This window comes from Cimex lectularius, unplaced genomic scaffold (assembly GCF_000648675.2).
Source record: "Cimex lectularius strain Harlan isolate CLEC.00 unplaced genomic scaffold, Clec_2.1 scaffold66, whole genome shotgun sequence".
Taxonomy (NCBI): domain Eukaryota; kingdom Metazoa; phylum Arthropoda; class Insecta; order Hemiptera; family Cimicidae; genus Cimex; species Cimex lectularius.
Window position 1 is genome coordinate 1,568,370 of NW_019392701.1, and position 12,595 is coordinate 1,580,964.

Genomic DNA, 12,595 nt, shown 5'->3' on the forward strand with positions numbered 1-12,595 from the left:
TTTCATTAAAAAAAATCTATATAAAATATTCTGTTTACGTTTACAGGATTACTCATTTGTATGAATGTCAACACTTATTAATCCTCTTCCAAATGATATTGTTTGTTTACCTCTGTAGCATTCCGCTACTTGGAAATAATTCAGTCATCCTTATAATGTCAAAGCGAGAATTTCGTACGATTTTCTTTTACGAGTTTAAACTCGGCCGAAGCGGAGCCCAAACGGCTAGAAACATTAACCAAGTCTGGGGCGAGGGTTGTGTTAATGAGTGCACTGTGCAAAGGTGGTTTAAAAAATTTCGGGAGGGAGATTTCAGCCTTGAAGATGAAGAAGGTCGTGGAAGGCCTTCCTCTCTTAATGATGATGTTCTGCGATCAGTGGTGGAAGAAAACCCCAAAACAACTGTTCGAGAACTTGCAGAGCAACTCAAAGTCAGTAAAACGACCGTCGCTGACCACCTCAAGGCGATTGGAAAAGTGAAAAAACTCGAAAATTGGGTTCCACACTCATTAAACGATCGCCAAAAAAATCAGCGCTTTGATGTTTGTGCATCACTTCTTTGTCGAAACAAAAATGACCCATTTCTGGCCAGAATTGTTACATGTGACGAAAAGTGGATTCTCTACGATAACACTAGACGTTCTGGACAGTGGCTCGACAAAGGAGAAGCTCCAATACATTTTCCAAAGCCCCCAACTCATCAAAAAAAGGTAATGGTTACGGTATGGTGGGCTTCATTTGGTTTAATACACTACAGCTTCTTAAATCCTGGCGAAACCATCAATGCTGAATCATACTGTAACCAAATTAATACCATGCATCAGAAATTGGCAGTAATGAAGCCCTCTTTGGTCAATCGGAAAGGGCCCATTTTGTTGCATGACAACGCTCGACCACATGTGTCACGTGTAACGTCACAAAAATTATTGGAGCTTGGCTATGAAACTTTGCCTCACCCACCCTACTCTCCGGACCTCTCGCCTACTGACTACCATTTTTTTAGACACCTGGACCACTACTTACAACACATAATATTCAAAAATCAAACGGAACTGGAAAATGCATTTATTGACTTTATCAATTCTAAAAATTCTGAATTCTACTCAGACGGAATTAATAAGTTACCAACACGTTGGGAGAAATGTATTGAGAGTATGGGAAATTATTTTGATTAAAGAACATTGCTTTAAAGTAACTAGTTTCTTTTTTTTGTTTAATACCAAAATCCTGCATTATTTTCCGGACAACCCAATATTATGTATTTAAAAAATAAATATTCTTCAAATACAAATTTGACCCAATGAGCTGCCATTTCATGTTATCATATTTTTTTATTGCATTTTTATCGTCTGAGGGCCGTATCGTGGTGGTAAATTCGGGCGGACGAGTCGACCCGGCATTAGCCTCCTCCCTTGCTACTATTTATTTTTTCAAACTTTTATTTATATATTATATCAATAATACGCAAGGTTATGCAGGTGACATTGTTAAACTATTAAAGGGAAAATTTTCATCATCGATACAAGAGCTCACCTAAACAGCATTCAACATGGTTGAGCATCGGTGGTCACAACGGGGCATTAAAAAAATCCCTCAAAAACTACACTAATTGAATTTACCAAGAAAAGAAACATTAGAGATTCAAGGCTTATTTTGATTTAAAGAAATGGTGCAGTTAATAAACGAGGTTAAATATCTAAGGAAATCTTTGATAAGAAATTAAACTTGACCCCTCACCAGTCACCTCCAGCATATCATAACAAAAAGAAAAATATGAGGTCACAAGAAGAACTCTTGGGGCAAATCTTGGGAACTAAAATAGAAATGGCATGTTGAACGGGGCTCATAAGACCCTATGGCTTACGAATCTGGTGAACTAAAGCTCATCATAAACGTCCTGTGCATCACAGCGGCCATGAAATCAACTCTGGTAATTATACCAGAAACATCTTAAACCCACCCTTGGAAATATTAGTACAAGGAGAAATCAGGAAAAGCTCATTTAAGCCCAGAAATAATCAAATTAGATGAGAATTAAACACAACAAAAATTAATAAAATCGGACACTCATCCTGAAAAATGAGGTTGACAACATGATCTCGGAAACATCATTTACAACATGTTATAAAATCTCAAAAGCTCAACAAGCTCAAAATATGAGCAATCAAACACGTTAGGAAGTATACCTTGGTTTTTCGAGCCGAAATACATGCCATCAATGCTTGTGCCTTAGAAAATCGTAAAAGAGGTTACATTGGTAAAAAATCGGATTACCTAGCACTTATTAAAACATTATCAGGTTCATCAAATCACAACAAAATGAGTCAGTAAAGGCTTTCAAAGTCTTCAAATTCTGGGGAACACAACGACCTGATATCATGGGTACCATGACACAAAGGAATTTTGGGTAATGAAAACGCAGATACGCTGATCAGGAAGACCATATATATCTCCTGAACGTATAATTCGGATATCAAGATCAATCAAAATGGAATCGTCCATCATAGAATGGATTAAAAAAAGATAAAAGGAAAAGTGATAAATTCTGGAGATGTTTATGTTAAAACAACTAAAACTGCAAACTCACTGCTGGAGTACGAGAGGGTTGCACTCAGATTAGTGTTAGGACTAAATACCGGTCACTGGTATCTCAGAAAACATCTACATAACATGGGTATATTTAATGATAACACCATTTATAGGTTATGCAATTGTTATCTTTGAAAGCAAAGCAAACACTCAATGGAGACATAACCAGGGAACAAAGAAAACCCAGGGAAAGGAATTGCAGCAGTGACAGTCAATCTTTAATACTCTTAGTAGAAGGATTGAGTCAATTGCTCTAAACTAAGGAACTAAGAAAGTACGATAACCCAGAAGGCTGTAGTATTTCGGAACATAAAAACCCCGACTATATCGACATGATCATTTTTTTTTGACTGGGGCTTCCGACATCTAGGTCATTTCAGCCCCCTACTAAGTTTATATTCTATTTACCCTTTCAAACACTACATTCATACAAATAAATATATTCATACACATAAATACATCCATACAGTACACTCATTCCGGATCATGTATTATATCATATAAACTGTAATATATAGCGTAAAATTTTGTTTAAAAAATTATCTTCTTATCTATAAAATACCCTAAATATCTTAAAAACCGAAAAAATTGTAAAGTATTAATAGAAATGTGTGGTGATTAGTGACCGTTAATCGATATTTATTTAGAAATCGTGAGATGCGGTTGTGATGTAGGTTTTAGAAAAACATTTTCTTTATCGTGCCAACGTTTCGATCTTCATTGAGATCATCTTCAGGGCCTGGGATTTACTAACAAAATATATTTTTTTATATATTCAATCAAAGTATTTGTACTCACTCAAAGTGTTTGTCACCTCAAAGAAGCTGACGCCTTATACAAATATGTCTTTTCTATACCGACATCCTTCCCCACCCCTTCAAAATCCAACGTATATAAACACAAAATAGCAAAATCTCACCAAAATCTCACTGGCACTCTCGACACAACACGCAAGAATGGCACAATTACACAGAAGACAAACACTTTGAGTGAGTACAAATACTTTGATTGAATATATAAAAAAATATATTTTGCATTTTATAAATTCACTTTTCCACATCCAAAATGTAATTGTAATATGTTAACAATGTTTGTAAATCCCAGGCCCTGAAGATGATCTCAATAAAGATCGAAACGTTGGCACGATAAAGAAAATGTTTTTCTGAAACCTACATCACACCAGACCGCATATCACGATTTCTAAAAAAAAAGAAAAAAAAAACATTAATTCTCAACAACAACAATATGTTTTTCTGCGTGTTGTTTTATAATGCACGCATTTTAAAATTCATAGTGATTAGAGTTTGAAGGGTTATATGGATTCAATTTCTGATAAACTTCAAAACAAGATTTGAAATTTGGCGAAGTAAAATAATGTATCACTGTTGATTTGATGCCGAAACGTTGACGATTTCACTCAGACGTTGGAATGGGAAACAGCCGACTCTTAGCGTTAGAAATTGAAATCCCTCCCAGAACACGTATAGCGAATTGGTATAACTTAAATAGGATGTCACCGAGGTGTAGGCGTAGTCGGTAAAATTGAGATTAATGACTTGTATGATATACCAATTGCTATGGAGACATTAGCAACTCGGTCCTCTCGAGTATTGAAAGTACGTCGCTAAACTCCCAGACTTGTGAAAACCCTCAGACTATCTCACGTGGAATTCAAATTAAATGACTAATGTGATCCGGCCCCTAATATTCTCGTTAATACCTACGCCCTTTCTCCCGATGCTCCAAGTTATTATCAACTCAGCATTCGTATGGAGCCAAAGTGCTTTCCATATTAAGCCTTGATGAGTTCGGGGAGGCTATAATGTGGGTTAGTATAATTGCGAGCGCGGGCTGCGCGCACATTAAGACGCTGCGAGCAGTTAAAACGAACCGGGCGACTACATTAACGATGCACTTAATAAATTCAAAACTGACAAACTAAATATCACTTGGACCTTTTTTCCAGTACCGCCTACTCTAGTTTCTGCGTCTTTTAAACCTCACGGACAAGACAATCTGACCTCAGATTCCACTTTGACACTTGATTTGGTGTTGGTAAAGAAAGTATATTGAAAAGAACAAACCTTTTATCTTGATTAATCATTAATTCGACACCACTCAAGACAGGTAGTCCATACATAATACAAGTCAATTTCAACTTACTTAACCCTTAAACCGATGAGTCGCGAGGTTAAACACAAAAAATTGCACCAACTACTATAATAATGTTTAGAAGAAGAAAAACACATATTTTGGACCTTTATGTGTCAGACATATTTGTAGAATATATTTTGTTATTTGACATTTATAGATATTTTTGTCGCAATATTTTCGTCAAATATGAAATTTTTAGAGGTAGTAGAAAAAATAATAGTAGATAACTATGTTGTTCATATAAAATATAAACAACTACAACAACCACAAAAACAAGATCAAGATAAAGTACCAACATACTTTTTAAAAACATCGATTTTTTAGTTAACAATTGGATCGTGAAATATCCGAAGGCTTGTAGGTAATACGACTGGCAAAATAAGAAAAATAATAACAACTAGAATAAGAAAAAACCCCGAAAAAACAACAAATAATGGATAAGAATAAAAACAATAATTTTCATAGAAAATGTAGACAATGCAAAAGTGAACAATAAAAATTTTTAAAGTTTACTTTTATCGCTTTTTGAATCTTAATTTTTGTCAGAATGGGTTTGGGTTTTTACTTTGTAACATTTCCAGATATACTTAACAACATTAGCACGAAACTAAATTTCTAGTTATATAAAATACTAGTTGCAACGATTATTTAGAGATCGTGAGATGTAGGCTGCTGTTTTTCTGTAAAATTTGTATCATTGTATAAATTGATTTTCACATCTTAGATGTACTTGTATAATTTAAACAATGTTTATAAATCCAAGGCCCTGATGATCTAAATAAAATCGAAACGTTGGCGCGATAAAGAAAATGTTGTTCTAAAACCTAATTCACACCAGACCGCATCTCACGATTTCTAAATAGTTATTTACATGAACAAATATAACAAAAAGTAAAAGTAAGAAAATAACCCGATTAAAACAGTAAGAAGACTAACAATAAATATAGTAAGAAGAAAACAACAGATATTATTTCGAATGGTAAAAAATGATCATTTTAAGACAATTTTTGCAACTTGATACATCAGAAATGACTTCAACGACGATGTTTTTAATCATTAGATCGATATCAAATTTTTACAAAAATTTCTTCAGGTCTGTAAAAATTTTAATAACAACGTTATTTTCAAAAGGAAAGGAATTTACAAAATCACGAATAAGAATAATAAAACAATACTTTTTAAAATAGTTTTTTTTTCTAGAAATAGTAATATTTAGGAACTTGTTATAACATTTTAAACATTCATTAGAAAAATGTTACAACTAGAGTGTTTTCCTTTAAAATCAGATACCAACATAAATAACAGATGAAGAGCATACTGACGTCGAGTCATTTCCATTTCTTATTTGAATCTCATCTTTAATGCAATTAAAGTGAATTATTGCCACAAAATTTAAACACAAAAATTATAGGGCATGTATGGGTAATTTATGAGTTCATTAATCTTAATACATGACAATATGAAAACGTCCTAAAAAATCCATTATATTTAGTGGTCTATTGACCAAATTACTTCTTTCAATTAATTAATCTTTTTATGTAAGGTTTTGGTTGAAATGAAAAAGTTGTGCAACGAGCGGGATTCGAACCCACGACCTTCGGCTAAATACGCCGCCGCACTGCCACTTGAGCTATCGTGACTTCGGTCCACTCAGATACCAACTCCTCACTCAACCTACAACCTTTCGAATTTTCCCTTCTTTTTGCCATTTTTCAAATGTCGGGTAATCAGGATTCGATTCTCGGCGACATATGAAATTGCCACGGGGAGCTGTTAGTGAAGTTATACTCCGTTTTACTCATTAAATCCATTATATTTAGTAGTCTATTGGCCAAATTATTTCTTTCAATTGATTAATCTTTTTATGTGAGGTTTGGGTTGAAATGAAAGAATATTTCCTCGAAAAATAGAAATACAGGTTTCAGCAAAATCGTAGTTATGGCGACTTTTATTTCATTGGCGATATTTAATACGGACCGCGCCAATTTAATAAAACTTTGTTGTCAAGACATAGGGGTAATTAACTTAACTCCTTACCTGGCTAAAAGCGACAGTTTTTTTCTTTAAAACTTTTACATCCAAAAAGGCGTTATGTTTCCTCTTGGTAATGACCCCTTTATCATGTAGATTACACTAGCCGGATTGAAGCTAATTGTGCATATTTTTCAGCCTGTTACCATTTGAGAGTCTCAATCTATTGCAGATTCTCTTCTTTTAAATGAAAACTAAATAAATTTTCTAATATGCTAGCCTCTCATTTGAACCTTAGATTGTCAACTACAGAATAGATATAAAACAAACTATTTGTACAAATGGGCTAAAAATAAATTGGACTTAATTCGTGAGGCATAATAAAATTTCACTTGAAAAATAATTTATATTATTTTCAGCGTTCGCAAATTATGTTAATTATAGTTAAGTTATAAAGTTATTTAAATACAGCTCAGTCCGATTAATTGTCGCCAACCTTAACTGCTTGACCATCATGAATTGAAGAAAAATTGCAATTGTAAGGTAAGAACGCCCGTTTTTCGCTTCACTGGCCTAGGGCAACTAATTAACCGAAGATGTTTGTCCGAGTGAAACGGGAGAAGCTTGAAATTTATACTCGCCGCTCACACTTGACTTGATACTTGATCCAAAGCTCCCCCGGGCTTTTAGCCAACTAGCCCAGAAATACAATACAGGACCCTTTTCCTGGCCACTCCGGTTTTAGTGAGCAACGAACGAGCACTTGAATACCGATTAGTTCCCCAGTTGAAGTTATGTGACTGTTTTTTGCAACTACACAAACTAGTTTTATGCGTATCCCAGTTGGCTTCAATTTTTCCCAGTCCAATAGTAAAAAAAAGGAATCATAAAAACTACTCATTTTAAGGCATAAATTTTGCAACATTTTCAAAATAAATCTACCCATTTCCTTGACAAAATTTTAGGCTATAACAAACTATTTGTATAAAGTTGTTTAGCATATCCAAAACAAATAAAACCCACTAAAACGCAGATTTAGTTAAAACTCTTCTTGTGTTTATGATTACAGATAGGTTTATATTATGCACAAGAAAAACGTATATACCACGCTCAGTTTTTAACTTATTTCGTTCAAACTGCAGTCCCTGTTGCATTTAATACATTCCATAACATATAATTTTTTATATTGATTATTATCTTTCATGCTTTTTATTCGTTTAATGAAACGCAATCAAGAGGCAAGGGGACATCCGAGAATTAAAAGGAAAAAATTGGGCAATTCCGATAATTGCTCCAACTTAGAACTTATAAGCAGACACGTTTTAACTCTTTAGCCCGCAAAGAGGGATTTTTGTGAACAAAACTGAATTCCAAAAGAATATCCAAAAATTATACTTTTTGACTAAGGTCTTGGTTGAAAAAGTTAGGGTCACGAGCGGGATTCGAACCCACGACCCTCGGTTGCGGTGTATTTAGCCGAAGGTCATGTTCGAATCCCGCTCGTGACACTAACTTTTTGATCTCAACCAAGACCTTAGATGAAAAGTATAATTAGTTGAATTAATTAATACTGTAATTCAGCAAGTATGTCAATTATGACTGTTAAACACATATGGATTAATTTAAAATATAAAAGTTCAGTTCATTTAAAGACGTAATTTTTATTGTAGAAAAGTGTTTTCAATTGGGCGGTCCTGATTTTTATATTATTTTCGCCATTTACACAAAGAAAAGCTATTTTTACAAAATCGTCTAATGACTGGAGGTGGTGTGATGTACTGCAAAAGTACATCATTTTGGCAGTCTAACTTTGCTGTTTTGACCGACAGATGTATTCCAGATTCAGTGGTTGGTCTGCACTGCTAAGGTACTGAAGGTGCCCAGAAGTTCAAACGTATTTGACTGACCAAAACGATTGGAATTGATTCTACAGAATTCTTATTTTTTAGGATAAAATGAAGGTAGCAAAATATATATAAATTGTTCAGAAGCTGATTGTTAAAAGAGGAAAAGAGCTGATAAAAAGGATGTTGATCTTTCAGGAAGAAAATGCACCTAAGAAAATTTCGTTTTTGCCCTAGACAACGTGACACCCATCTCAACATTTTTAATAACTGCGGTTTAGTCGTTCCCATCATTACGGCCGTCTATCTTTGCTGTTTTGATCCGAAAGATGAATTCCAGATTCAGTAGAAATGATAAATGATAGAGTGAGTGTGGTGTTCAATCCTTTTAAAAAAGATAGTTCCTTCTCATAGTAAGTTGTTTTGCAACGATCCGGATTTCGAGCCCTTTAGCTCATCATCAGGTTGAGTCTGTCGACATGAATTGCAAAAGTGAACCCGCTGATACCCCCACCAATGAGACGTTCAAATTGTGCGCCATTAAAAAACCAGCTGCTAATTGGAAGAGCCACTTGAGCTATCGTGACTTCGATCCATTCGGACACCAACTTCCCACCTCAACCTAATTTCGAATTTTCCCTCCGAGTAGATCGAAGTTAATTGTTATTTAAATATTTTCTACACTGACGAACTGAATATTGAGTTTTCTTCAGAGCCTTCTGCCGACGCGTTTCAACAGTTTGCGTTCTTCAGTGCTATTTGGGAACTAGATCCACATCAACTAAACGGTTTAGCCAGGCTGACCAAAATGATCGGATTTGCAGAAGTTGCAGAATAGAATTGTGCGAGCAAGAAAGAAATCAGGGTAGTATCTTAAATTATCTGCTATATTACTGCTTTTGCCACCATGCATAGAAACGATCGCTAGATCAATTATGATAATTAAGCCGTTGACTCGAAACAATGGGATTTATGTTCGTCGGATATTTTCACGAAGCGGGGGTAGTAAAATGACTGGCTTGATGCCATTTTCTGTGTAGGGCAGTCGCTAATTTCTCTCGGATTAGCCACGCATCGCGGAGTCGCTTATTGGATCATGTAACCCTCTCGCTCCTCCTCAAACTTCTGCTGAAAACTCCAAGAACAACTGTCACTCCCCGACCGCCCTCGCGCCCAGGGGTCCTCCCCCGGGGAAAACATTATTTTTCACTTCGACATAAAACCTGTTTATCAACTACCCTGTAGGCCCTGGAAGAGAGAAAAATGAGGAATCCCCTTTAAAAGAATTATCCTGCCTCATGGTTCGGCAGACAAAGAGAGATTGTCTCTTCAAACTTTCTTTCTTACCCTCCCCCAGCTTGAGTAGGAAGAGAGAGAAAAAAATGTAAAAGGATTTGAGAAGTTCAAACTTTTTTTAATATTTTTGAAATGTCTCCAAATGTTTAAATCTCCTTTGGGTAGTACTTCTCAGAGGTATATCTACCTATATAAATTAACGTTGCACATCACACCGTTTTACCAAAATAAATCAATTCTCAAAAAAAAAGGAATCTGAACTTTTTTATCGAATTAAGCCATATTATAAAATAATTCATAAACAGGTGTGAGGTTTGATACTAACTGTATTCTTTGTATACAAGAATAAAAAAAATGCCAAAAATGGCTACACTCAAGGGCACACGTTTACTTTCGTCTTCCTCAGTATCATATTACGATTTATACTATCATATTATTTTCTACGTTTTAATGATTTTTTCGTTTNACCTCAGAGTACATGATGCTCCATGGGGTAATTGAGGATGACCTCCTCCATTCACGCTAATAAATTACACTCACCCACCGGACTTTGTTCACACAACCTCAGAGTACATGATGCTCCGTGGGGTAATGGAGGATGACCCCCTCCATTCACGCTAATAAATTACATTCACCCACCAGACTTTTTTTCACATAATCCCAGAGTACATTATGTTCCATGGGGTAATTGGGGATAAGCCCCTTCATTCTCACTACACTTTATTAAAAAAAAATATATTCTAGTTTGTTTGAAACTAATAGTTCTTTCATAAGACTCAGAATTTACTCCTAAGTGTTCACAGTTTCATATTGTTTTTATATTATTATTTTGTTTATTTTTTGAAGGGGCGGCTTGGTCATTTCATTCCCGTTTTATAGTATTACTAACATTTATACGTTGACGTAAAAGAAATTAAAACAGCAGTGTCTGTGTTAAAGAATGAATAATACATTAGTAGAACGACGCCGTTAGGACTTCACTAATAAATTCAAATCGCTTTTAAAAGACACCACCTTCAGTAAATAATAGTTCACATAACAGCCAAGACTCGTATTATTATTTGACGAGATCCTTCTTATATTTACGAGGTGATATTTATATAGGTAGCGTTATTACGGCCTTTGATCTATTTCTACGTCTAGATTACAACCCCTTGTGAAAAGGGGGTTATATATAGTTTCTCGTCGTGATTATTATACCTGTCAACTGGGACATATTACCCCCACTTGTCTTTCCAGTTATCACCTGAGATAAGAAGACTCGAGTGGCGTGTAACACCCTCACAAGGATATGTATCAACATCCTTATGTTTCATAGCTCTTGGACATCACTTGTTAACATACAAAACAATTAGTTAAAATGTATTGCCAAACCGTAAATATGAGAATAATAAAAAACAAATACTCTTATAAATTCAAGCAGTTCTACAAATAGCCAATTGCACTTCCTAAAATTCATCCAAATAAAAACAAACGATTAGTAGCGACTTTATTTTAGATTTTAGATTATTTTAAATTTTATTTTGTATTTTAATAGTAAAAAATATGACACTAAATCTTACAGCTAAAAAGATTAGCCAATTTCAAATTTAATTATATATTGCTATATTACATATATTGCTACATTTGTATTACAAATACAAATTTTTACAAGGAAAATAAAGACAGATAAATTGTTCACAGAAATAATGATTTTTTTTCTACGAGGGTTCGCAACAGCAGAGGTTATATCAAATGCAGGGCCGCTGGATTCGAACCCGGGACCTTTACCTTACAGTGATGAGCGCCGAGTTAACACCTAATCCGTTGCGGCCACCGACGCCCCTAAAAAAATAATGATTTATATTATGTTTTACGGTTGAAAAAATTTTGTTTACCAAATAGAACAAAAACTTAAAAAAATTTGATGGGCGAGTTTGCCAAAATTTGACGCGAATGCGATCGAAACATAAATCAAGAATGAGCAAACCTGAGAAATGAAACTTGATCCTGAATTATTTTTAACTTAAATAATTGAAACGTACATAAATTAAATTTTAATTTTAAATGAAATTGATCATTGCAAAGGTGAATAGTGGTACATGAGAAGTTTTTTATTAATTAACCTCCGAATAAATATTATAAAAGGACATCACGCAAATTACCGAGAAATAATCCATGAATTTTTAAATAATCTTACGTAACCGTGAAAGTTTTTTTGTTTACCAAAAAGAATGTAAAACTTTCTTACACAAACTTTTCTCGTACAAAATTAACCAATTCCGTAATTAGAAAAGTGTAAACGTATTAAAATGCCCCACTTTCGGCAAACTCTCCAATGGGCTTATCTTATCTGTGGGTATATTTTTATATAAAAAAAAAATCACTTTCAAAACTTATTATATCTCAGTGCCAGTAGTGTTTTTCGGGTTGATAATAAATGATTTCGGATTATAACATACTTGAACTAAAGAGTACGCAATCATTCATATAAATATTTTTTTTTTAATCAACCGTCTCCACATGTTTCCATCCCGATGGAATTAAGTGCAAATATTAAAAATACCTTAAGAGATAAAATAGTGAACAAAATAACCACTTTATAGCTAAGATCTTTTTTAGGGTGTTTTTCAGGAACATACAGCCATTTCGACATACCATTTTATTACAGCGATATCGATTTCGGGAGCATCACCCTCCCCTCTTCAGTCTACATAGTAAAAATGACAATGTTACATATTAAGAACAATTTTTTCCATAAT